At 42.6% G+C, this 26,195-nt stretch overlaps 1 protein-coding gene across 2 annotated transcripts in view; it reads left to right on the forward strand.

Moving 5' to 3' along the window:
• CD9 (CD9 molecule) overlaps positions 1–26,195 on the forward strand; it is a 239,894-nt gene that overhangs the window by 34,743 nt on the left and 178,956 nt on the right. The window lies entirely within an intron of this gene.

Raw genomic sequence — 26,195 nt, forward strand, 5'->3', positions numbered from 1 at the left:
TGCTGGTTCGCCATGGTAAAAGAGCGAGTGTAACAAGCAACGGGACAGGTGGCATTTGACTTTATCTGCATGTGAGGAAAAGTTTGCTTTTGTCAAAAACACCACTTAGCTTTTCTGCTGCGTCGAAATATTGAACCCACACAACTGTTTCTAATTTGAAAACGACTACGGTAACATTAGAGCGGTAATTAGTTTGTTACCTGCAGGCCTCTCTCTGTCACCTCTAAAATGTCACTTTTTACTCCGTACCGCATCCTCTGCCACACCCTCACTTGATCCCCCATTTTTCTTTCCCACTCTGCGGTTTTTTTTTTTCCCTCTCGGGGCCCTCCCACACATCTGCAGTTCTTACAAAAAGCCAATCAGATAGTCCTCGCTCACTCCCCCTTCTCTGTGCGCTACAGGTTTCTGGTTTGTGCACGTTCTCCGACTGAACCGATTTCCAGTAAACTGACTTCGTTGTTTAATCGAGGCCCCATAGTGGGATTGTTTTTAAAACCGTTAGTTAGCTTGTTGAAATATGTATCTATATTGTAAAGGAAAACAATTTGACTTTAATATTTTACATAGTTACGCTTTTAGATGTTAGACTAAAGGGCACACATTGGAACTGTGCTGAACTAATTCCAAGGCAGTTTTGGGCTTGATATTTGTACCAAAGACTTGTGCCAAAGGGGCAATTTCTGTCGGTCATCTAATACAAGTGTCAATCGTGGAAAATTGCCCAGCACTGGTGCATAATTGCATGTCAATGGGATTAGCTGACAGTACAGCGACTCTGAAGGAGCAGTCCGGTTGCAACACCAAATGCGTTTAGGTCCACCTAGGGTGATTGGCCATTAAGTGCTGAGAACCCCATCCCACTCCGCTGATCATCTGTTTTTGCGAGTTTATAAGTGTGTGTGTTTTTTTTTTTTGTTTTGTTTTGTTTTTTCTCTCCCCATTGGGCAGTGGTTGGTTTGTAGTTACTTGCAGTTTATGTTGGGACACCACGGTGGTCCTGGAAAGCAATGCATTTCTGTAAAATAAACAATTCAGAAACCATAAAGGTGTCATTTGTGTAGATTATTTATTGCTTTCTCAAACTAAGTTTAGAAATGAGAAGAACCTAGTCAATTGGTGAGAACGTTTTTAACTGTAATTTTGTGCACCAATTGCGAATTAACAAAAGTAATATAAAGTCACGTCAGTCACACTGTTCTAGTCACAAGATTCAATTAAAATAATAACATGTTCTTCTACTCTGTAGTCTCATGTTTTATAATAATGATACCCCCACTTGAGTGGCTGGGACTATTGTCTTTGTCAGGAGAGGCTCCAAAACACAATAACGAGGTATCCAGATGTTTCCCTTCAAATTCACCCATTCTGGCAATATAATAGTAATTGGGCCAGGGTTCAATCGCACCAAAGGAAACCTTTCAACTCCAGACATTCCTTAAAAACTTGACACCCAGAAGAGACTATTTTTATGTGATGTGCATGGATCCCACTACGTTTTCTTACCAGGATGTCCTACAAACATCAAGTTCCACAATCCCTAAGAAAGGATTGTTGGATGCCCTTCCAGAGTGCCACGGGGCAAGCAGGAGATACTGGGCCCAACTGTGGGGATTGAGGCCTTTTTACTCCTGATGTCCCGCGGGCAGCCTACTATGGGTACTGAGTAATTAGGCTAGATATTGACCCTTTGACATTTCACTTTCAGTGGTAGTATCGGTCGAGCATTCCTAAGCTTCTCTGGGGTAGGTCACAGAACTAATGCAAGATGGACACATGAACAAGACTCAAAATACATTCAACACCCTTAATAAATGTATGTTCAGACCGTTTCTCTCTCTCATGACAAACACCGGGGCAGCGAAGAGCGCCATTCCGCTGGATTTCCCAAAAAGGAAAAAATAAAATGATCATAGCATATACTGTTATTATCATTTTATTTTTCCTTTCAGTGCGGGGTGGGGCGGGGCTGGGCTGGAGGGAGGGGTCTGGAGGAGGGCTATGTGCACACAAAGTTCTCATGTCTGTTTGGCCGGCCAAAAAAACATGCACACTTTGCATGTTCTCTGCCTGGCTGTACAGCACAGCTGGGTAAAGAACATGCCCAGGCTCCCATTTCACGTCAGAGTGACGAAGCAGGCCGCTCAGAAAAGTCACCACGTGGCTGTGAGCCTGTGCAGCAGGGAAGAGGAAGAGAATGAAGGAGAGCCAAACGCGCCTCCCCTCAAAGGTAAGTGCTTTTTGGTTTTTATTTTAACATTTATTTATTTAAAATACCGCCCCACCCCCTGTCCCTTCGCGTCCTGTCCCACCGGCCACCCCTGTTCAGTGGCAGCCACCACTACAAAAACAATATTTGTATACAGACAGAGTGATATGCGGGGGGCACACAAACAATATACAGTACTTACAAGACTTACTAGTGCTGTCCGGGCAAGGTCCTGAGTACCACTCCCCTGTCTACTGGTGTTAGTTATTGTCTATGTCCCACAATGGCTTTTTAGAAATCAGTGTCCCAGTGAAGTAGCGCTATTAGTTGGAGCAATTTTCTCCCCCCTTGCCCCTTCCCCCCCATCCCCCCCAAAAAAATATATATCTTTCCTGCAAGGCTTTGCAGCCTGGCGTTCAGTCCTTCCCACTGATGTGGCAATATGGAAGACCGAAGGAGCATTCAGCAGTCTGGTGTTGCGGTAGACTGGAACGGAAGCTGGTGAATAGCTGTAGTCCCATTTGTTGCTGGGAATGCGACTGGATGTCCGTGACATTCCTCTGATGATGCAGTAAGGTACTCTGATCCCAACAGGAGGTATTGGGCAGATACTCTGGCTCTGATGCACTGGTCAGTGCTTTGGCGCGACTCTTGCTCTTCACAGCAGGCCCTGCTGACCCACAGTCACACCAACAGGATTCAGAGCAAGAGCTCTTGATTCCCCCGAGTAATGGCCCTTCCCCCAGCAGGGAGACTAGCAGACCTTTTTCCCAGGGCTGAGGACTAATAGACAGAAGTCGTTCTGAGCATCTCCACATCGACTTACAGCCCGAGATGACTGCTTGGCAGTTGATAGTTTGGGGACTCTAGCTGCTCCTTTTTAGCATTTATTTCTAGACAAAAATGCTATTTAGATTTCTCTTTGAAATTTGTGGTAGTTGTTACTTCATTTGAAGTGCTCGCTCTTCATCCAGGAAGTAGATCATCCCAACAGGTGGGACTCCAACCTTGAAAGCTTCCCAGCAGCAGGCCTGGGGGGGGTTGGGGGGGGTGTTGCCTTGAGGATCACCCCTGAATGTCATTCTCACTCATATATGCCTAACAAAGCATTGCAGGGGCCCAGCCCTGCTCAATATAATCCCTTGTCTCTCCAGTGTTGTTCTTACCTGTCCCAGCCTCTTCCTGAGGTGTGCCCTGTCCTCACTGACCACAGACCTCTCCAGAATCAAGAAGCCCCTGTGAAGTGCACAGGAGAGCCTAGCTCTCCCTTCCTTCAGTGTTTGTCCCACCCAGCTCTCATGAATGTGGCTATCCACAAATCTGTCTAGGAGGATTCCTCCACATGCCTCACTGAGGCCCTGAGTCTCCAATATGGAACTTGCAGGCCTCCTTGTATTATTGTACCACTCACAGGCACATATACATCACAGCACAAACACAGTTGCACTGTCCAGCACCACATGCTCACGTGATGTGGGCCGAGGGTGAGTTAAACATGTAGCAACTGAATTTTACAGACGTGGGCCAATAGGCCCCACTGCAGTTACACAGGTACAAAGTCCTGTTCACACTACCGATCTATATTACAAAGACAAAGTATGCTGCCACTACTGCACACATGCTATTTAACTCTTTATGAATTCCGCAGCTATTTACCACTATGAAGATACCACTTTGGCCACCCCTCCTGGTCTAATAAGATCGCAGTGTGTGAGAAAAGCCTATGTCGTAGCGCATGGTCCTCCATGCCAAAAAAAATCAGAACTAGAGATCCAGATATTGCAGCTTGGGTCCTCAGGGCACGGTGCACATCTGTCACTATGTAAGGTACATGCCGGTCCCAACAGGGATCCACTCACTAGAAACCGGGGACAGGGGATTGGCCCTCTAAGCATGATCGGAGCATCCCCTATTTAAAAAAAGAAATAAATTAGAACAGGCTTTCTGCTCCTCAGGGGGGGCCAGCAAAAAGCGCAGTAGATCACCTGGGGGTGTGGGGGAGGAAGCAGCTAGATACAGCATCAGGCTGTGCACCCAAAACAAAAGGGCCCAACAGTTTTTATGCCCATTCCAGTGGGGCAGATTTAAGGGCGTATACAGTCTGCCATTTCTGGGGGTAGAAAGCAGGTGTAAAGTTAGGCAAAAAAAGGTGTTATGGCTGTCCATTCTGGCCAAAACAAAACTGCTATAGCAATCTTTCTGTCTCCTGAAGGTTAGATGTGGGGGTGGGATGGCGTTAACCCTAATCGGCTCTCCTGAGGAGAGCAGAAAGCCCAATAGACACCAGGTAAAACGAGATTTAAAAATTGGTGGGTATGGCCCCCTCCCTTTGCATCAAGGCATTCCACCACCCACATAACGGCTTCAGCAGTCGTTCTGCATTGATCTGAGTATTAATGGTAGCAAATTATGTATGTATGATATTTCTATAGCGGGAACCTCACCAATCCTTAATCTGGCAAGTTGTTTCTATTTTCTAGAGTCTGGAAACCAGTCATGGTGCAGTAAAAAATAATAAAAATGATATTCCAGTCGTTCATTGTGGTCCAATGGTACATGGCAATTAAGTCCAAGTTTGAATTCTGATTTGTTTTGGTTGGAGGCATTTGAGTATGTTTGTCCACTTTAGTTGGTCATGGACAAGTAGATTTTGGTATCTCTCCGAGGCCATATCTTCACTGATGGTTAGAGAATTAAAATGTCAATAGTGTCTCTACCCTAATATTTATGTTGAACGAATTTTGGGAACTTAAACCAATGACTGGGTTCCCGATTCAGCATTTCCATTATGTTAAGATAGATGATCACAGATTTTACTTTTATCGAATAGTATCCCTACAGTGAAATAGAAAGCAAACAAGCCATACCTGACCGATTTCATGAACTTGGTAGTTGTACAGAACCTTGGCAGTTAGATTGCACGCGAGTAGCTGGTCCTTGAGTAGTACTTTGTTTGCTATAGGGATGTAATAAGTATTCAGAAGATTACCTCCTGCAGCTATTGAAATGGTTCCAGTTCGATTCTGAGAAAATAAATGTAGGCAAGTAACCTCTTATTGCTAACTGATATGTTTGGCGATAGCTTTGTGATGTAGGAGCATTAACCGCCATTACTCATGCTACACATTTATTCTGATGGAAACTAGGGCCTGTTAACTCTGATTTAATTCACCATTTAACTGGACACAGGTCAAACACATGACTACTAATAGGAAGGGAAGATTCAATATCATTATTTCCATAGACCCTCTGGAGGGAACGTCTCCATTTCCCTGGTACACATGCCATGATGGATATTTTTCCCCCCATTAGCGGTGACACTTGTGCACACACAAACCAAGTTTTTACCATAACTTCCTGGTGTTCCTTTATTTAGGGTAGCAGCAATACCCTCCTGGATTCTGTTGTGCAGAAGCATTGGGTGTGCTCACTTCTGCAGTTTGTTGCAGGACTGCACCGTGATTCATTTGCTGATTACCTATCACCTTTACTTGTTTGGACCCTAAGGGAAGTAGTAGGAGTTGCTGATCTTCTTTCTCGATGAGAACTAATAGTTCAGATTAGGTACTATGGGCCATATATAGCAAAGGGTTTTTCCCATTCTGTGTCAATGCGGAAAATGTGTTCGTACATATGGCCCTATATGTTTTGAAGGGTGAGAGGCAAAACGGCAAGATGACTGCACCATGTGAGGATCACCCAGGCTGTGCATTGGGGGATTTCACTTGTGCAAAGTTTGTGTGTGATGAATTCATAACTAGGTGCTTCAAGGTTAAAACTCACTTTATTGGGGCGTCCGGGCACACTATAGAACGAGACTATCTTTTTTTCTTTTTCTGCACAATATTTTATCCTGCCTCAAAGTACATTTTTGCAACTTGGTTTAATTTCAGCAGTGATTAAAAATATAGCAGGTCTGTTTTTCTGAACCTAGCAAATGATTCACAAAAAGTGTTTAGGGTGCTCACATGAGCGGCACACATCACTGCCACCTTACAATCAAGATTTGCGACTAGTGTAGCTTGGGGTGCCCAGATCAGAGCGATTAACCACAACCCCCCGGCTCACTCAGGGCAGTGTGATTCAGCACCTCCTACAGTCATGTCTGTGTCGCAGTAATTGCATACTTGTGACAGAAAAGGTACACATGAAACTGCGCTGCATTCCGCCAAACCATCTCTTTATTTGAAATGGGGATCAGCTGGACTGTAGCATGCACAAAACAGTAGCCCATGCAATTCGCTTCATCCGAACTTCTCCAGGACTTCAATACGTGTGAAAAGTAGTTAAATATTACACCTATACAGGAAACTATTTACTTAAACATTATAAAAAATGTACAAAGGTTAAAAACTGACTGCTAATAGCACAGTCTGAACTCCAGGTGAGATAAAAACCGCCTCGTGAAGCAATGCACGTCCACCAGTTTTCACAATTACATTAGTCCGCAGATCAAGGAACCTCTTTGTTTCTTTTTTTTTTTTTTTTTTTTTAACAAGATACTTCATGTGACACCACCAGAAATGCGGTTGTGATAATGCCACCTCGCCGAGCAACACACATCCACTGAATTACAACATCATTAGTTCACAAATCATGGTGCATATTTTCTCTCAAAAAGTCATACTACTTCATGTACACACAGAGGCAAATAAAAGCCTGATAGGCACAGCAAAGGGGTCAATATCCGACTAGTAAAATAGGTTAAAATCAGTAAGTCTTAATACATTCATGACTTCGCTAGAGCAGTAATAAAGATAATATATTTTCTTACCATCAGTAGCAACTAGACGGAATTATTATATTTCACTTGATATCTCCTAACAGTTGACATTTGCGATATGTCCCATTCCACGTGTAATCTGAGTAAATAACAGTAAATTAAACCATATGCTACATCCAGATATCCCTTAATGGGAGCTCTTCTCTTCTTCTTTTTTTTTTATTTTTATTTTTTATTTTTTATTCAATGCCAATTGCTAGGTATCTCATGACAATGCACACTTTTGTATTTCCTAGTGGCAAGCTGTCAATAATTGTTACCTCCCTTTTGAACCCTGAAACAAAAACATGCATTTTGTCAACCAATATATAATAACATACAATACCGTGATTCGAAAAAGTAGTCTAAACTGTTGATTTAACTCAACAGTAATCTTATGCGCCAGCTGTGAATATCCCATAACAAAATTACCATGCCCATTGTAAATTAATCGCTACAGGACATCAAAGTAAATTACATCTTATGAGACATGCCAGCGTGTCGTGGGTTGGCAGGTGCTACTCCATTTGAGTGTGTTCCATGTGTAATTCTGTCTTATCCCCAATATGTGTGGGTAGTTCTTCACATCACCCTTCAGTGTACAACTAATTGGAGCTCACAGCATATGGCATAACCTTCTTCCCATACTGGTTGTAACATTGCCAATTATTCTCCATACAATTGCTGTTACCTATTTTTAATATAAGGCTACCAAACTATACCCCACTAATGCAGTGGTGTAGTAACATTTATAAATCGGAGTACTATCTGCATGTAAGCCGGGTGTCACCCTGCATCAGCTTTTCTTGCCTTTGTTATGCCCAGTCACATTATGAGCAATCTCTTAAAATAGGTGGCTATAAAGTAACTAAACTATGATCAGATCATAATCGTACTGTGGCCACTTTCACAAAAGATCTTACAACCAGTATTAATGGTGATGAAATACCAACAGGTGTGCCTTGTGTTGTAAAGTGTTCACACTTAATGGGCCAGCTGTAATAACCAGTTTACTGTTCCTATAACTGCTAACATGAACACTTTCCCAAAATAATTTTCAGTTATTATCTTGGTAACAAACAACCCCACATAATGAGGAGATCATGGAAAAAACTGCAACTTTTATTTAAAAGTGTTCATATTATCAAAAGGATCTTATACTCCTTATCACAAGAAAGAGAACTCCTCACGGCAGTAAGGTCACAGCATGACCACACATAAGGTGCATCAGTTATCAGGTACTTTAAAAAACAAAACAAAAAAAAACTACCTCTGATAGGGGGCAGAGTAAACTGTGTAAGTCGGCGTCCTATCTGCATCTAAACTGGGCGCCATCATTCATCAGGTTGTAGGGGTCATGACCACACACTGGATATCATTCTAAGCAGCGACATACTGAAAAAATTAGTAAACATGATCCAGCAGGCGCCATGAGCTTTTCTGAAGCAGTTGACAGTGAACGCCCGCCCACTCCTCCCCAAACGTTTAATGGCTTCCAATATTTTTTAGGGCAGCTGTATTGATTAGGGACAGTGTTGACTGGAAATTAGACAAACCCTGATAGGAAGCTAGTTTTCACTAGCTAGCTGGAGGTCTTGGATGGCAATTATGTCCAACTCTTAACTTTATTATTACATTTTTAATAGTTTTATAGCCAATCTATCCTGAGGATTGATTTTTGTATTCCAGGCTACTCAGCTGAAGATTGTACTTTTTAAGTATTTAAGCATGCAAATTGTGATCTTATGACTGATTGATGGCTGACCGCCTTCTCTTTCAAAGGCAGGCTTCTGTCTGGTTGTCACTTTGGTGGTGTACTGATCTTGAACCTATACAAGCCGCTGTAATCTCAACAAAAAAATTACGCTTCTTATTTGAGTTCAGCTTGCCTTTGTGCTCAAGACAGTCACGTCGCTATCACGTGCTTTTTGGTGCTTAGGATTTTAAGGGAAGTTAGTCCTTTTATCCGTCTATCTCCACATTAAACAGTAGTACAATCTCTAATCAGTTACTAACATGGTTACAGGAACCCTCTTTACACTGGCATGCCAATATCTCCTTTACATTTTGCAGATTATTTCAAATGTAGCTCCGCGTTTTACCTTGAGCCTTCCTCCCTCTGTCTGTAGCCCCTTAATTCAAGGTCTCTTATAGGTTTCTGGTTTGTAAATATTCGGTCCTCCTAAAGCTCTTTCCCTAGCTCATATGGCTCTTCACAACTCCGAACATCCATATCTCAGACTCGTACGTATTTATTGTTCTTCTGCTCACTATGCTCTACCTTGGTCAGTTGGGTGGTGATGCCGTGCTTAAAGCCAGCTACATTGGGGATTGCTCCTTTTCAAACTTGGCTACCAAATATTGGAATTCCTTACCCATTACCACGAAGAACATAAATTGCCCACATATCACTATGAAGAAGTGGAAAACCTGACTTTGTCAACAGGAGTAACCGTGACTTGCAGTTGCTCTTCTCCATCAGCGCCAGGACATTCTTTGGATATCATCGCTGTTCACAAACTCAGTTCAATTTAGCTAGTCCTTGTAACCTGTAATTTGTAGCCTTCTGCCATCCAATGTACCTGTGCTTCCAAGATTTTGCCTTGGGCCTGTATCTGGTGATCTACTGTACTGGTATTCTTTTTGATGATTGTCAGTCTATGATCATCTTATTCTGGTTCAGCTTTAAGTAATATGTGCACAACAAGAATCATCACGAGCCTGGCGATAGAATGAAGCAAGATGCAGAGCTTTGAAAAATCACATCTTTGATAGTTCTAGTCGTGATCATTCTGCAAAGAAGAGGCTAATACTGATTGTGTGCAAGCAGTTTGCTTTGCCAGAAGCGTACAAAAACCACGATTTTCTGACCTCTTTTGATTGATACATGATATTTTTGCAGTAATGCAATAAGAGAGCTTTGCACGAAATAGTACACAATTGTGCCTTAAACCCCACCCCCCCCCCATCACCACCATAAATGCATACCATTCTGCAAAGAGCGTAGAAGGGCTCTGCAAAAGATATATTCAAGTTGCAAGGAGTAAACTTGGCTGCTAAAATTCCGCATATATTTATCAGCTTGACGTGGCTCAGTAAATGTGAAACCTCTCTCACCGAGGTAAAAATGATTTCTGCAAAAGGGGGGGGGGGAGTGGGGAATGGTAAACTTCATTCATTTTGAGAAGGGAACGTTGCAAAACCTTACTGGTGTTTTAAAATACATTGTAAACCCATCAGTAAGGTCCTGCTTATTAAGAATAATTTGAGACCATTTTGCCAGTAAAGCTACTGCATGCCTAAGCAGTGAATGATGGAATATCCTTTAAAGGACAGCAGCTGTCTGATCGCTTTGACATCCTCTTATATACATTTCCCTGCCTTGTGAGACCTGTTAGCCTATAAAAGGGGCCACAGCATCAGGACGAGATAACTGGTGCCTAAATGTAGATTGGTGTTGTGGTCCTCCGTGTTGGAGGTGAAGCACCATCAAAGTTGTAAATTCTTGCTTACGTTTGGCAAACTCTGAGGCAAAACAAAAGGAAATGAGCATTGGCAAAGCTACATATTGTTTTGTTGTGATTTAGGTTGTTGGGAAAGCTTGCTGGCCCTCGTCCAAAAATAAATTGGCTAAAAGCAAACCTATTGTTTGATCTCAAAAAGCACATAGTGCCATAAACTCCCCTGGCACTGGAAGGAAGTACTTTGTGGATGTGATCCTGATGAAAGGGCAGAATGCCGTCACAAACGGTGACGTTAATCAGGGCTGAAGTAGGCTGGCCTACTGCTTCATGCTGGAAGCTGGTGTGGGTCAGAGAAAAACGTGAATGCGCAATAATAGACCAATGGATGAAAAGGGCCGACTAAAAGAATATTACAGAGATTATTTTTGCAAAATCAAAAGACCTTGGTTAACACCAGACCTACAATAGGAGTAGTTAAACCGTAGAGAATCTTTGCATTAGGAACTAAAAATGTGTGTTACATGTTCAGCTAGCTAATACTGATTCGAGGTTGGACACTGACTGAAGAGTTCATACCTTGAGGTGGTGTGTAGTGCCTTTTGCCTGTGTTTACCCAAGCAAGAGTTTACTTTATAAAATGGGAGTGGTGCTAGAAGTCGACATCAAGAGAGCTTCCATCTGTTGCAGATCTGTAATTTGAGAGAGGGTAAACCACTAGGCAGACGGGTTGCGTAAATGTGCTCTAAAAATAATAGCTGGGTTTTGAAGTACAATGGAAAGTTGGACTGTAAATTCTTTTGGCAGCTATATTTTTAAGACTCGTAAATTTCTGTAATATTTTTAAAGCAAGAGTGATGGTCCTAGAGCCGCGGTGTGGCATGCTAAATTTCTTTTAGTTTTCCCCCATCATTGGTATGAAAGTGTGTGTGTGTTAGAAAAAAAATCACTGGTAATAATTGGAGAACTGGCATATGTGCCCATATCTGGAAGTTAGGAGCCATAACGAATGGAAAGGGCACTTGATGCCCGCATTATAAGTGGGCTTCAATGCCTGCATTCAAAGTCATTCTGTCAATCTGCGCCTTTTGATAGGGCCAGTGTTTGCACTCTCTAGATGATGCCAGTGTGCAGCGGAGCTGCTCTGGTAAAGCTGCATTTGTCACAGTAGATTTTGCCCCCCAAACTGTTGATTGACGTTCTCTGCTGGTGCTTGAAGTCGATAAATATGAATATATTTATATTGAAGCAGAGTCCAAGATGGCTACTAACACTTCCTGGTTTGAAGTGTTGCAGCCAATCAGAGATGTGCATTTCCCTGCACAAGCTCATCTTTTTTTCAAGAAGGATCCGCAACCCTAGAAATACAAATGTATTTGCTCTTTAATATCTCCAAAACTAATGAACTGATTTACTCCAGTGAAAGCGTAATGAGTACCAACAGCTACCTCCTGCCAAATGTGGTGTTATTCTGCTCAGTGGTTTCGGCTGTAGTGTCTAAAGGGCCTATGGGAAGTAACATGGGAAACACAACTGTTTTTGACACCCCTTTTACTCTGTCCCCGCTTGACAGATCATCCTGAAACTTTGTGCACAACAAGAATCACCTGGCCACTTTTTTTTGAAAATTTCATGAAGATTCATCAGACGATGCGTAAGATATAGGCAAGTCAAAAAAACACTTTTACTATGGAAACATGGTCCTAATTAACTACCTAGTGGCAAGTGCCACTAGGTCATTTTATATATATATAGATAGATAGATAGATAGATATAGATAGTTCACTGGGTAGAAAAACTAAGGTTAACCCCTCCACTGGCAGGCCTTTTCCCCCTCCGGTGTTGAGACTTTTATTTGGCTATTTGGGGTAGTTCGCACTTAGGACCTCAACTTTTTGTCCACATAAGCTACCCATGCCAAATTTGTGTCTTTTTTTTCTTTTCTTTTTTTTTCAAAACGCCTTAAGCATTCTAAAGATACCCAGAGTTTGCGGGTCCCCCTGGAGGAGACCAAGAAATTAGCCCAAATACACAACAACATATATATTTTTTTGTTCTATTTGGAAAAATGGGGGAAAAGTGCTGCAGAAGAAAGCATGTGTTATTTTTTTTTTTTTTTCCCCTCCCTGAAAATGGCATCAAAAAAGGGTTTGCTGTGCTAAAATCACCATCTTCCCAGCTTTCAGGAACAGGCAGGCTTGAATCAGAAAAACAGTTTTGGCATTTTACAGGGACATACTGTAGGAAAGTACCATCTTGCCTGGCATGTTACCCCCATTTTTACTGTATGTATGTTTGTTTTTGCCTATGTGTCACTGGGATCCTGCTAATCAGGACCCCAGTGCTCATAATGTATGCCCTGTATGTGTTCCCTGTGTGGTGCTTAACTGTATCACTGAGGCTCTGCTAACCAGAACCTCAGTGTTTATGCTCTCTCTGCCTTTAAAATTGTCACTGCAGGCTAGTGACTAATTTTACCAATTCTCATTGGCACACTGGAACACCCTTCTAATTCCCTTGTATATAGTACCTAGGTACCCAGGGTATTGGGGTTCCAGGAGATCCCTATGGGCTGCAGCAGTTCTTTTGCCACCCATAGGGAGCGCAGACAATTCTTACACAGGAGTGCCACTGCAACCGGAGTGAAATAACGTCCACGTTATTTCACAGCCATTTTTCACTGCACATAAGTAACTTATAAGTCACCTATATGTCTAACCCTCACTTGGTGAAGGTTAGGTGCCAAGTTACTTAGTGTGTGGGCACCCTAGCACTAGCCAAGGTGCCCCCACATTAAGGGCAAATTCCCCGGACTTTGTGAGTGCAGGGACACAATTGCACGCGTGCACTACATATAGGTCAATACCTTTTATGTAGCATCACCACGGTAACTCTGAACATGGCCATGTAACAAGTGTAGGATCATGGAATTGTCACCTCAATACCATTCTGGTATTGGGGGGACAATTCCATGTATCCCCGGGTCTCTAGCATAGAACCTGGGTACTGCCAAACTTGCTTTCCGGGGTCTCCACTGCAGCTGCTGCCTACCCCTCAGACATGTTTCTGCCCCCCTGGGGCCTGGGAAGCCCGGTCCCAGGAAGGCAGAACAAAGAATTTCCTCTGAGAGAGGGTGTTACACCCTCTCCCTTTGGAAATAGGTGTGAAGGGCTGGGGAGGAGTAGCCTCCCCCAGCCTCTGGAAATGCTTTGATGGGCACAGATGGTGCCCTCTCTGCTTAAGCCAGTCTACACCGGTTCAGGGATCCCCCAGCCTGGGTCCCCTCTCATTCTGACGAGCGTGGTCCCTGGAACACAGGAGCTGTGTCCAAGTGTCTCCCACAGTCCAGTGGCCCTTCTGTCCAAATTTGGTGGAGGTAATCCTGTGTACTGCGTGAACTGCAGCTGCTCGGGCTTCTGTGTACTTTTCTAAGACTTCCTTTGTGCACAGCCTAGCCCAGGTTCCCAGCACTCCGTCCTGCATTGCCCAACTCGCTGAGTTGGACTCCGACATCGTGGGACCCTCCTTTGTGACTCTGAGTCGACCGCTGTCCTCAGATCTTCTAAGTGCCTGTTCCGGTACTTCTGCGAGTGCTGCCTGCTTCTGCGGGGGCTCTGAGTTTCTGAGCACCCCCTTTGTCTCCTCCTCCAAGGGGCGACCTCCTGGTTCTTCCTGGGCCCCAACAGCACCCAAAATCCTCAGATGGGAGTCTTGCAGCTAGCAAGGCTTGTTTGCGATCTTTCTGCGTGGAAACAACTCTGCATCCTCCAGCACGCCATGGGACATCTTCTGACCAAAGGAGAAGTTCCTGGCACCTTCCGTTGTTGCAGAATCCTCAGCTCCTTCCACCCAAAGGCAGCCCTTTTGCACCTTCATCCGGGGTTTAGTGGGCTCCTGCCCCCCCGAACACTTGCGAGACTCTTGGACTTGGTCCCCTTCCTTTACAGGTCCTCAGGTCCAGGAATCCGTCTTCAGTGTTTTGCTGGCAGTTGCTGTTCTTGCAGAATCCCCTGTCTCAACTTTACTGTCTTTCTGGGGTAGTAGGGTAACTCTACTCCTACTTTTCAGGGTCTTGGGGTGGGGTATCCTGGACACCCTTAGTGTTTTCTGACACCAGCGACCCTCTACAACCTACACTAGGCCTGGGGTCCATTTGTGGTTCGCATTCCACTTTTGGAGTATATGGTTTGTGTTGCCCCTAGGCCTATTTCTACCTATTGCATCCTATTGTGATTCTACATTGTTTGCACTACTTTTCTTACTGTTACTTACCTGATTTTGGGTTGTGTACATATAATTTGTGTATATTACTTACCTCCTGAGGGAGGGTATCCTCTGAGATACTTTTGGCATATTGTCACTAAAATAAAGTACCTTTTATTTTTAGTAACTCTGAGTATTGTGCTTTCTTGGGATATAGTGCTATATGATATAAGTGGTATAGTAGGAGCTTTGCCTGTCTCCTAGTTCAGCCTAAGCTGCTTTGCTATAGCTACCTTCTATCCGCCTAAGCTGCTAGAAACACCACTATTCTACTAATAAGGGATAACTGGACCTGGCACAAGGTGTAAGTACCACAAGGTACCCACTATAAGCCAGGCCAGACTTCTAAACATACCTCATTTTTACGGTGAGCAAAGCGCTCTGTCCCTGGTGTAATCTCTGTGGGCTTTTAATCATGCCCATCTGTTTGTTTGGTTTGTGCGCTTGCCTTATAAAATTTGCTTGATTTCATTGGTGAAAGGCATGCATACTTCATGCCTTTTTCGGGGATTAGCCCACCTCGACCGCACCGGCTAGCTCCGGAAAACATACAAGGCTTTATATTTTTTTTTTTTACTTCCACGCAGTGCGATCTTTCTGGGTTTTACATAGCACGATCACGCTCGCTTAGGAGTTGACACTAATAGCTCTAACTCGAGCAAATGCGAAACCTGTTGCATTGCACGTTTGTCTCTTTTTAGTGGCAAGTACATAAAACCAAAGCCGTCGTAGGCTACGCCAAACGTAATTAAAGTGTGTTTTGCTAGGAAGACATTACGTTGTAGGGAGGGTATTGGCAGGGTGCTTGGGCCAGGATTGTTTACATCCCTCGTCTATAGCATTCTGGGTTGTTGGTATCTAAGTGCCCGCCTGGGTGTTTCACGCTAGTGCTGACATCATTAGCCGCCCGAACAAAAGAGCACGTTCATACGAACCAGCACAGCATTTCGTGCCATGGGAGACAAGTGCTGCCTCTGCAGCATTCTAAGTCTCCAACGCATTTGATTTTTAACATTCAAAGAGCACATCTTTAGTTGTAGCAAGAAACTAAAGCTGTTTAATATAAGTGCAAAGATTTTTCATAAAGCAACTATTATGATTTTCAAGTCTGCAAAGTACAATAAATTATTTCATCTAGAAGTGATATTTTTTTTTTTTGTAAATGTAATTTTTATGGTGTTGTACAGCTTATTGCAGAACCCTCCGACAAAGGGGTTCATTGTGGAAATTAAGATTGTGGACAGGGCAAGTAGTGTGGTGAGCATTCGAAGCTGACAATGAATTATGCTGTCATGAAAAGGCCCTTTTAAACATTTGAGACCGGTGTCGCTCCAAACCATCATGGCTAATACTCCTTGTTCTTAGTTTTTGGCAGGTATTTTCCTGTAGGGTGAGACCTGGTGGAATTTGTGCATACAAAGCTACGTAGTAGGAGTCAAAACAAAACGTGAGCAAAATTGGGTGCAGAACTGGTCTCTGTATTTTATTCCTCATTGTTTACCAAAAAACTAGTGATCGAGTCTAAAAACACTGCCGACATTATGTACAAATGGTAGCTACCCGCCACTATGTAAAGTATAAAAAAAAAAAAAAAACCTTACACTCTTTGGATGATGTCATCAGTGAGGTTATAAATGATGTCCGAGTACATAACCTATATGTGAGGTCATTAGCAGTGCAAGTTGGGGATACAAGTTGTAGTTTGCTTTGCTAACTATAACTGATCAATTTGTGTGTTTGTTTTTATTTTTATTTTTTATTTTATATAACATGAAGGATGATGCGGAAAGGTTCACCTATGTTACTTCAACTTTTTTTTTTTTTTTTTTTTTTCCCTCAGTGAATTTTTAAGGCTTTTTTTTTTTTTTAAACGGATCTTTCACAAAACTACAACATTACTTTAACCTTTTGGTTTTCTCAGCGAATTTCTATTCTTTAACGTAAAGCAATATTTAAGTGCCATATTTTAAGCCAACTCCTGCCATCCATGGCTTTTGGGCACACGTGGTTGGGAGTGTGTAACAGGGTCTGTCCTGCAGCCAGCCCCTGTGGCCAACCCTCCCGGAAGCAGCCAACACCCTTCCACCCCCTTTACAGGCTGCCAATCCTTAGCCGTGCACAGCACAAGATGGCCTTTGGGCCCCAAGGACCCCATCGCAGCTCAAACACAAGCGCCCCCCCCTCCCCAAGTCTCTTTAGGCCCTGGAGACCCCATCCCCTAGGGCTTTTTTTGTTAATTGTATTTTTATTTGAAAGGAGAAGATGGTGTCCTCCCCACCCCAAGCCCTTTAAAGTCCCTGGGGACCCTATCCCACTGGGCCTTGAATATTTTAAAGGTGAAGGAGGGTGCGTGACACACACCCTTCATGAGCCATTGTCGGCCTTGGGACCCCATCCCTATGGCCTTCAACAGGAAGAAAAAAAAAGGGAGAGAAGCCACACTCCATCTCTCTCCCCCCCCCCCCCCCCCCCCCCCCCCCCCAAATCCATTATTGGTCATGGGGAGCTACCCCCAGGCTGAAACATACAGAAACCTCGGGGTGGAGGGGCTTCACAGCCCCCTTCCTCTAGTCTTATTAGGCCCTGGAGGCCCCATCCCCCAGAGTGTTTTTTTTTTTTTTTTTTTTTTCTTTTTAGTTAAAGGAGGCGGGGTGGGGGGGTGGGGACATGTGCACCTCTCACAGAGCCTTATTGGGCCCTGAGGACAACATCCCCGGGAACTTAATATATTTAAAAAAAAACAGGGGGCTATGCATTCAACCTTCCCTCCCAAACCTTTAAAAGACCCTGGGGACATCATTCCCCAGGGCCCCTACTTTTCTTAAGGGGGGCATGGAGCCTCCCTCCCCAAGCTGTTTTCGGCCCTGGGGACCCCATCTCTTGGGTCCTGTGTTAAGTGAAGGTGGGTGCCCTAATGTCCATCCAGGGCACCCACCATACACTGATGCCGCAGGGTGAACCCCAGTGTCACCTTTTTTTTTTTTTAGACCATTCGGCGCAACACAAATGGTAGCTGGGCCCACTTTCTTCTACTAAGGGGGGTGGTGTCTCTCTCTGTCTGTCTCGCGCTGTGAGGACCGGTCTGGACCTCATAGCCTGGGTAAATGCTGTCAGTTCAAGACCAACACTGTCCTTGTGAGGACTGGTCCCCATAGTGTGTTTAAGTAGTTTCGAGTATGTGTATCAAATAACTAGTGCAGTTATATTTTCCTCGTTCCGCTTTATAACCTTCCCTACTATCAAATTGCGCATGGAGTTAGAATAGTAAATACGCTCTTCATTACTGTCAGTGGCCGGTCCTCATAAATATAGATATGTCATGTCTGTGTAAATATATTGTGTGTCCAAAGTTTTGTGATGGCTGGCAGCAACATTTTTCTCATGTTACCGGCAGCCAGTCTGATCGCTGACTTCTGTGGGAGGTAGATGAGCAAAGGAAATAAAGCCCCTTGGTCCAATCAGAATGCTGTGCTTTTGAATTGGTGCTCCTGGGAGAGTCATTCAAGACTCTTGCTCACCCAACCGTCCAGATATCTGTATTTTTTTTAACTTTCATTTCTCAAAAACTACTGAACAGAGTAACACCAAAGCATAAGCTGCGTACCAAGATCTAGCTTCCTACTAAATTTGGTTATAATTTCATTCTGCAGTTTTTACAGAAACCCTGTCTAAAGAAGTCTATGGAAAAAAGCATGGGTCGTTTGTGTTTTGGGACCCCTCCCCCCCCCCCCCCCCCTTTATTCTTGGCTCCCGCTTGACAGAGGAATATGAATATATTCATTTTTTTTCAGGGCACCTTGAGGATATCCCACCTGCTTGGTTGGAGTCATAAAGGCTTTGTTGTGTACAACTCTAGTTGGTCTCGGGGAACAACCCCAGCATGGGTCCCAATTTTCTTTTTTCTAATTTTAGCTGTTCGCCAAGACCTTTTCTTCCAATCACTATAGCATGGGACACTGGATCAGCCCACCTCAGTCTTTGGATATATTCACCAGGAGTAACAACATTCTAGGAGCCAATTGAATAATAAGTTAATTTTTACAATAGGGCAGGAAAAGGACGAGGGATTTAGAGATTTTTCTCAAATCAGGATAGATGTAAACTTCTTAAAATGACATATGCAGAGTGTTCCAAGTCTACTTTTGTTCTTCGAGGTGATGTTACAGCATTATAAATTCCCAAAAATAAATTAAATGACCCATAATGATGTAAATTGTTTATTGAGCTGCATGATCTGTAATTGTGCTGATTTTGGCAGAGCACAAACCTAGCTCTGGAGCAAAGGTGCACTGAACAGGAGTCCATTGTCTCTAGGAAAATATAATCACTGGGTGATGGTCATGGGTAGACCGTCGTATTAGGGGTAGTACTTTTTATTTTATTTTTTAAACTTGCTAGGATAATTAGATACTATGATGATGGTGGTGGTTTGCTAAGATGAGAGGCCATTTTGGTGCGTGGCCCTTTTTTTTTTTTTTTTTTTTTTTTTTTTGGCTGGGCGTGGTGAACTGGAACGCATTTAAAGGGGTGGTACAAATGTTATATTTTTGGCTTTGAGTGGACCCTTGCTTGCTGCATATCTGGGTGTACTATGTTTCCATTGATTCTATGGCCAGTCATATTTTTGGGACCTTTTCCATCTGTTGATCTATTCGTTGGGAAGGCAGACAACTGTCCATACAATGTATTGTCTTAGTCAAATTTTGAACCTGCGAGTGCAGCATGATGTTCCTTGTCAATGCTAATGTATGAGATATTTTTCATCTTATTCTCGGTTGGTTGTTGCCAACACTGACGGCAATCCTCTGTGGCAAAAGTAGCTGGTATATTAAATGATTGTGTTTTGGGAAGTTAATCGGGCTCTGTAGTTTATAAGTAGGGCTGAAAGGAGCTCTGCGCTTTATGGCTGATGTGACCCATTCACCTTAAGAGCTTTCATATCTTTGATCACTGTTTCAAATGGCTCACGTATTTGAATTTGCTTTTTGTCACACAAGCCTCCTACATTGCACACAGTGACGTGAATTTTCATACCTGTTGGTGCATTTTCTTATTGATTTTTAGTTTCTTAAGGACTGTGTGACTTTCAAAATGGGCAGTGCACTGCTTAATCAGTCTGGAGAGACCAACATGGTGGGGCAAAGAGGGCAGATGGGTCTTGTATGGGTTCACCCATTTGTGGGCAAGCCACCAATATTGGGGAAAATAAACAGTGATTGGTAGAATAATAGTTGATGAAATAGCATATCTTTCTTGCGCCCTACCGTTTTTGACAATTACAGACACTGACGCAAAATATGAAGTGGAACAGCGACGTGATGACTACTGGAAATATTATAGTTTCCACAAATGACCCTGCAAAGTGTATTACCAGCAACAAGGGCTAGAAATGTACAGCAGCAGATAGTCCTCTTTTATAAGGTAATCGGTAAATGTGGAACAACTAGAACGAGACTTATGTGGTGGGCCAGCCGTAGAAATCATAGCTCTTGCAATATGGGGATCCACTGGGAAGTTATTAGCAAGCTGTACTGGGTGTGAGGTGACAGCCCTTAGTGCTTGAAGGGTGGCCTACTCTGATCTTTGTTGTCTCATTACATCATTATCATTGGTTTAACACTACAATACCTCGACTATGCCAAGATGATACCCTTTTATTGTATGGTGGCAAAGGCCATTTTGAGACTTGGGTAAACCTAGTAAGAGGGCCCAATGCAAGTTTTTCCTTTTCTAAAGCAGATGACATTCCTGAGCAACGTAACTTATCCCTGGTGTGTACTGAAAGGCATTCGCTGTAATTAATTCTAAGTTTCACAATAGAGAGTATATGCAGAGACTTCGGTGTGTGGTAAACCTGGCTTTCAGTGCGCAATTAGAATTTCCAAGATCAGGCATGATAGCGCAATCCTAGAGAGGCACTGTTGATTTTTCTATGTCTATAGATGAATTGGGGTTTGGCTTTGATTTGTAAATCTGACGTTTGCTCCTCTGAAAAGACAGGTTTTTAATGCTAATAGGTACACTGGCGTGATTGCAGTATTTGATTCATTAAGTAGTTGGCTACCATGCCCATAAACGGTCTTACGTGGAGAGAAGCCTAAAATAAAGCTTATGTAATGTGTCAGTGTGTGACTGTCCTAGCCAAAGTAAAATATGCGGCATAAAATTCTGAAAGCGATTTTAGGTATTAACATTTTCTACATCAGTTTATTTTAGTGGTAAACGATTTAAAGGCATTGATAAACATTTTCTTTGGGGACTTCGTTTTACTGCACAAGGATAATGGGAGTGATGTTGGGATCAGTTAGCGCAGGTTGTCTAAACAAGTGGGAAAAATCCACATTCTTGCCTGATGAAACAAAGGTTACTTGTGTTTGTGTCATTAGGCCTCGCCTCCTTTGGACCTTACTAAAATGTACAGAGAGTTTAGAGCCTTCCTGAAGTTTTTTTAATTTTTTTAATTGATTGTCTTCCATGTCACTTGTTTGCTTGTTTCATATTCTATAGGTTTTCTTCCTCCTTTTTGTGTGTCTCCCTTCCTGCAAGCATTGCCTCTTCATCATGCTTTTGATTGGTTGACTTGTACTTCAATGGCTCCCGTTCAGGGAACCTTTTTTTCTCATTATCCATGAGCATGCATGAGTGTTCCAGATCTCTCCCTCATGTACTGCTTCATCCCCCAAAACACTGCTGCTCCACTCCAAGTTGCTACTTTATTCCTTTCCCCAGGCCTCAGCCTACCTTGGCTTTTATTTTTTTATTTTTTTTAAAGCCTTACCGGGCCCAGCATCAAGCGTCTCCTATGCTCCTTCACCCACTCTCCATTGCTTCCACTGCTACTCCTTTATTGCTCCACTGCTTTAAATTGAAATATAAAAGTTTTGGTACTCATCATTTAGAGTACCTGTGTGTCCCTAGAAGAGCTGGAACTCTCCCATTTAATTGTAGCAATGCTGAGAAGTGCAGGGACTCTTCCCTTCAAAGTACAGAAGTGCATTTTTTTATTTATTGATCCAAGTGGTGCCACCCATCTTACATCTGTTTAATAAAAAAATAATAGTAATTAAACTTGTGCCATTCCCTAGGATCATGCATGCATGCATGTTGACACGTCATCAATCATGTGCAAACCTAGGGAGTAACATGACGTGCTTCTTTTTCTGAGATGCTGTTGCTTTTTGCTGATCCTGCAGACCATCATCAAAACACATTGGCAATGCCTGTAGATCGATAACATGAGGTGTTGGCTTTGCCAGTGCATGTTTAATTTATCCGATTTAATCCCGACGGACATGGAAAGATTATACTGATGGGACCTGCCGTCAGACTCCTTTGGAAATGATGCATGTGATTTGCATAAACATTTTTTTGCATCATTTGAATGGCTTGTGTCCTCTTTCAGGGAAAACTTTGGCTTTTAATATGCTGGCTCATTATTTTGTAATCCTCTTCAGTGTTCCGGTTTATGCTTTGTTTGTTTGCGTATTGCAGCACTCCTAGGTGTATTAGACGTGTTTGTTGGGAACCCTACCATGAAGCATGCCCCTAATCGATGTTAGTGATTGAGGGTCCTCATATATCTAAATAGGAGGACCTTTTTAACAGGTTAACGGGTCTATCAGGTCATAGGCAGCAGGCTCTCTTGTTGATCATTAAATATAGTTTGGAAGTAGAGTGAGCGTTCGATGTTCTTACTCCCATCCTTTTTATGGTTCTGTATTGTTCTTTACTTCAATAGTTTGCACCAAATCTGTTTCATGGCTGGTCTTGAATAAGTTTGCTTCATATCTAAGCAATCCTGTGGTCGAATGAATTGCTATTGCACATCTGAATAGTACTTTCTTGCAACAATGAAGCACGTAGCCAAGTTCGTTTTACGCTTTGAAGTGGTCTACTGATTTGAAAAAAACATGATCTAAATCCCCATCCATTTTTAGACTGTTCTTAGGTGTGTAACTGCTCCCGTGGAAGGCAGTTTCTGTCTGATGGGTCTAGATAGCTGACCGGGGCTGCTAAGGAGTTAGTAATAGGATTGCACTTTAAAGTTTTGTGAACCCCATTTGGCCACACAATGAGGGCCCGGAATCAATATGGAAAGTTTCGTAGGTTTATTACAAATTAATAATCAATCCAGTATAGGCACATCAAAATTAAATCTTAAAGATACCTAATCGGAACCAGCAAGCTGAAATGCCAAAATAAATTCAATCTCAGTAGCATAAGGCATACAGAAAATACAGTCCCAGAGTTATAGCTACTAAGAAACCAAAAATTGACATTTCTAAACAGAATTCAGATTCCTCCTCCTAACCTGGAATAGATCTAAGCTTATCTAATTCAGGTTCTAAACTAAAATGGGAAAGTACAGAATAAACTCTCAAAGGATTTGGGAATGAAGCAAGGTAGGTATTGCATCCTAAAGACTCGGTTAGAAGTGTTCTAAAAGGGAAATCAGTGTTATCATAAAACTACACATTTGAAGGGCAAGGGAAAGCAGAGAGGGCTGTACCCCTCAAAATCCAAAGCAATCTGCTGTAACTCCAACAGGGTGAACACTAACAAAGTGGAAAGTTGCAGCAGCCTCCATATCTCTAAACATGTGACCAAAAACCCAATTATTTCTCTTTTCTCCCAAGGGGCATCTGCAACATTGGTTGACTTTCCCATCCCACAGAACGCAAACGACCAGGTTAACCATGAGCATCTTTGTTCCAGATACACAAGGAATAGGAGGCTCCTTCTTCTCATTAAATCAGCCAGTCTTTGTCAAGATTTCTCTTCTCAGGCCTCTTTATCTCTAATGCACAATACTCCTTTCTTTGACTAAAATCACAAATGTGCGCCTGCAAAAGAGGAAACATGCAGAGCACTGCCAAATACATCTCATGTTAAAGTAAAGGCCTAGTTGAGCTAATGTCAGTAAATCAGTCAGTGCGCACTTCTAATACATACAGGGAGTGCAGAATTATTAGGCAAGTAGTATTTTTGAGGATTAATTTTATTATTGAACAACAACCATGTTCTCAATGAACCCAAAAAACTCATTAATATCAAAGCTGAATATTTTTGGAAGTAGTTTGTAGTATGTTTTTAGTTTTAGCTATGTTAGGGGGATATCTGTGTGTGCAGGTGACTATTACTGTGCATAATTATTAGGCAACTTAACAAAAACAAATATATACCCATTTCAATTATTTATTATTACCAGTGAAACCAATATAACATCTCAACATTCACAAATATACATTTCTGACATTCAAAAACAAAACAAAAACAAATCAGTGACCAATATAGCCACCTTTCTTTGCAAGGACACTCAAAAGCCTGCCATCCATGGATTCTGTCAGTGTTTTGATCTGTTCACCATCAACATTGCGTGCAGCAGCAACCACAGCCTCCCAGACACTGTTCAGAGAGGTGTACTGTTTTCCCTCCTTGTAAATCTCACATTTGATGATGGACCACAGGTTCTCAATGGGGTTCAGATCAGGTGAACAAGGAGGCCATGTCATTAGATTTCCTTCTTTTATACCCTTTCTTGCCAGCCACGCTGTGGAGTACTTGGACGCGTGTGATGGAGCATTGTCCTGCATGAAAATCATGTTTTTCTTGAAGGATGCAGACTTCTTCCTGTACCACTGCTTGAAGAAGGTGTCTTCCAGGAACTGGCAGTAGGACTGGGAGTTGAGCTTGACTCCATCCTCAACCCGAAAAGGCCCCACAAGCTCATCTTTGATGATACCAGCCCAAACCAGTACTCCACCTCCACCTTGCTGGCGTCTGAGTCGGACTGGAGCTCTCTGCCCTTTACCAATCCAGCCACGGGCCCATCCATCTGGCCCATCAAGACTCACTCTCATTTCATCAGTCCATAAAACCTTAGAAAAATCAGTCTTGAGATATTTCTTGGCCCAGTCTTGACGTTTCAGCTTGTGTGTCTTGTTCAGTGGTGGTCGTCTTTCAGCCTTTCTTACCTTGGCCATGTCTCTGAGTATTGCACACCTTGTGCTTTTGGGCACTCCAGTGATGTTGCAGCTCTGAAATATGGCCAAACTGGTGGCAAGTGGCATCGTGGCAGCTGCACGCTTGACTTTTCTCAGTTCATGGGCAGTTATTTTGTGCCTTGGTTTTTCCACACGCTTCTTGCGACCCTGTTGACTATTTTGAATGAAACGCTTGATTGTTCGATGATCACGCTTCAGAAGCTTTGCAATTTTAAGAGTGCTGCATCCCTCTGCAAGATATCTCACTATTTTTGACTTTTCTGAGCCTGTCAAGTCCTTCTTTTGACCCATTTTGCCAAAGGAAAGGAAGTTGCCTAATAATTATGCACACCTGATATAGGGTGTTGATGTCATTAGACCACACCCCTTCTCATTACAGAGATGCACATCACCTAATATGCTTAATTGGTAGTAGGCTTTCGAGCCTATACAGCTTGGAGTAAGACAACATGCATAAAGAGGATGATGTGGTCAAAATACTCATTTGCCTAATAATTCTGCACTCCCTGTAATTATAGGTGCAAACATAATGTCAGGATAAATGTGAATAAAGGCATTCATGATTACACATGCAATGTGCTTTCAACAAATGCCCTATATCAAAATACAAGTATAAATATGAATGAGAACTAAGAGTCTTAATGTTAAAGTTAAAGATTAAAGCACACATATATAAAGCTCTAATTCCTACAGTTAGTACACCTTCAAATATTCCTTTTGATGCTTCACTTTACATTAATAATGTTAAAGTACACAGATTATATGATGTTGGTTATGCATTTGTATTACTTGTGTAAGGTGAAGTCAAAATTAAGCTGCTCCAACTGTGACGATATCTTCATTCTCTCTACCGATTGTCGATGCATACATTTTGACTTTCTAACATACATTATCTATGAACTCAAGACCTATATTAATGATTACTGCCGTAAAATATCTTGGTGGACTTGTGTGCCCAGTGTTATCATTTGCATGTTACGTTCCCATTGGGGGCATCCAGTCGTTTAGCCTTTCAGTGTTTATAAAATGTGTACCATTGAGTACAGTAATAGCTCCTTTTATAGATACCTTAAGTTTCAGTTCCTAAGATCTCCTGGCACCTGTAATCAAGTTCTTGCACAGTCTCTGAGAGCAGAGTGACCCGCACTGCTTTGGGTCGCTCACATGGGGTAGATAGATGTTAATTTCTGTGCAGCGTCACAGCCCATACGTTCGTACTATTTTGAAGGTTCTGGTTCCTTTGAAATTATTTAATAAAGTTTAACATGTGTAGACGTAATTGTTGATAAAGTTAAAAGAAACTGTTGGAACAAAAAAACGATTGCATGATTTGCTTTAGTCAACAGTAAAGTGATGCAGTGGAGTCGACAAAGATTTATGTTGCCATACTTATGACACTTATCGAATTGCCCCTCTGCGATGCGGTGTGACCACAATATCAGAATCTCATTGTCAGACTATGGCCTGACATAAATGTTGTGTTCTAGATGTCCCTT

This window comes from Pleurodeles waltl, chromosome 4_1 (genome assembly GCF_031143425.1).
Source record: "Pleurodeles waltl isolate 20211129_DDA chromosome 4_1, aPleWal1.hap1.20221129, whole genome shotgun sequence".
NCBI classification, from domain to species: domain Eukaryota; kingdom Metazoa; phylum Chordata; class Amphibia; order Caudata; family Salamandridae; genus Pleurodeles; species Pleurodeles waltl.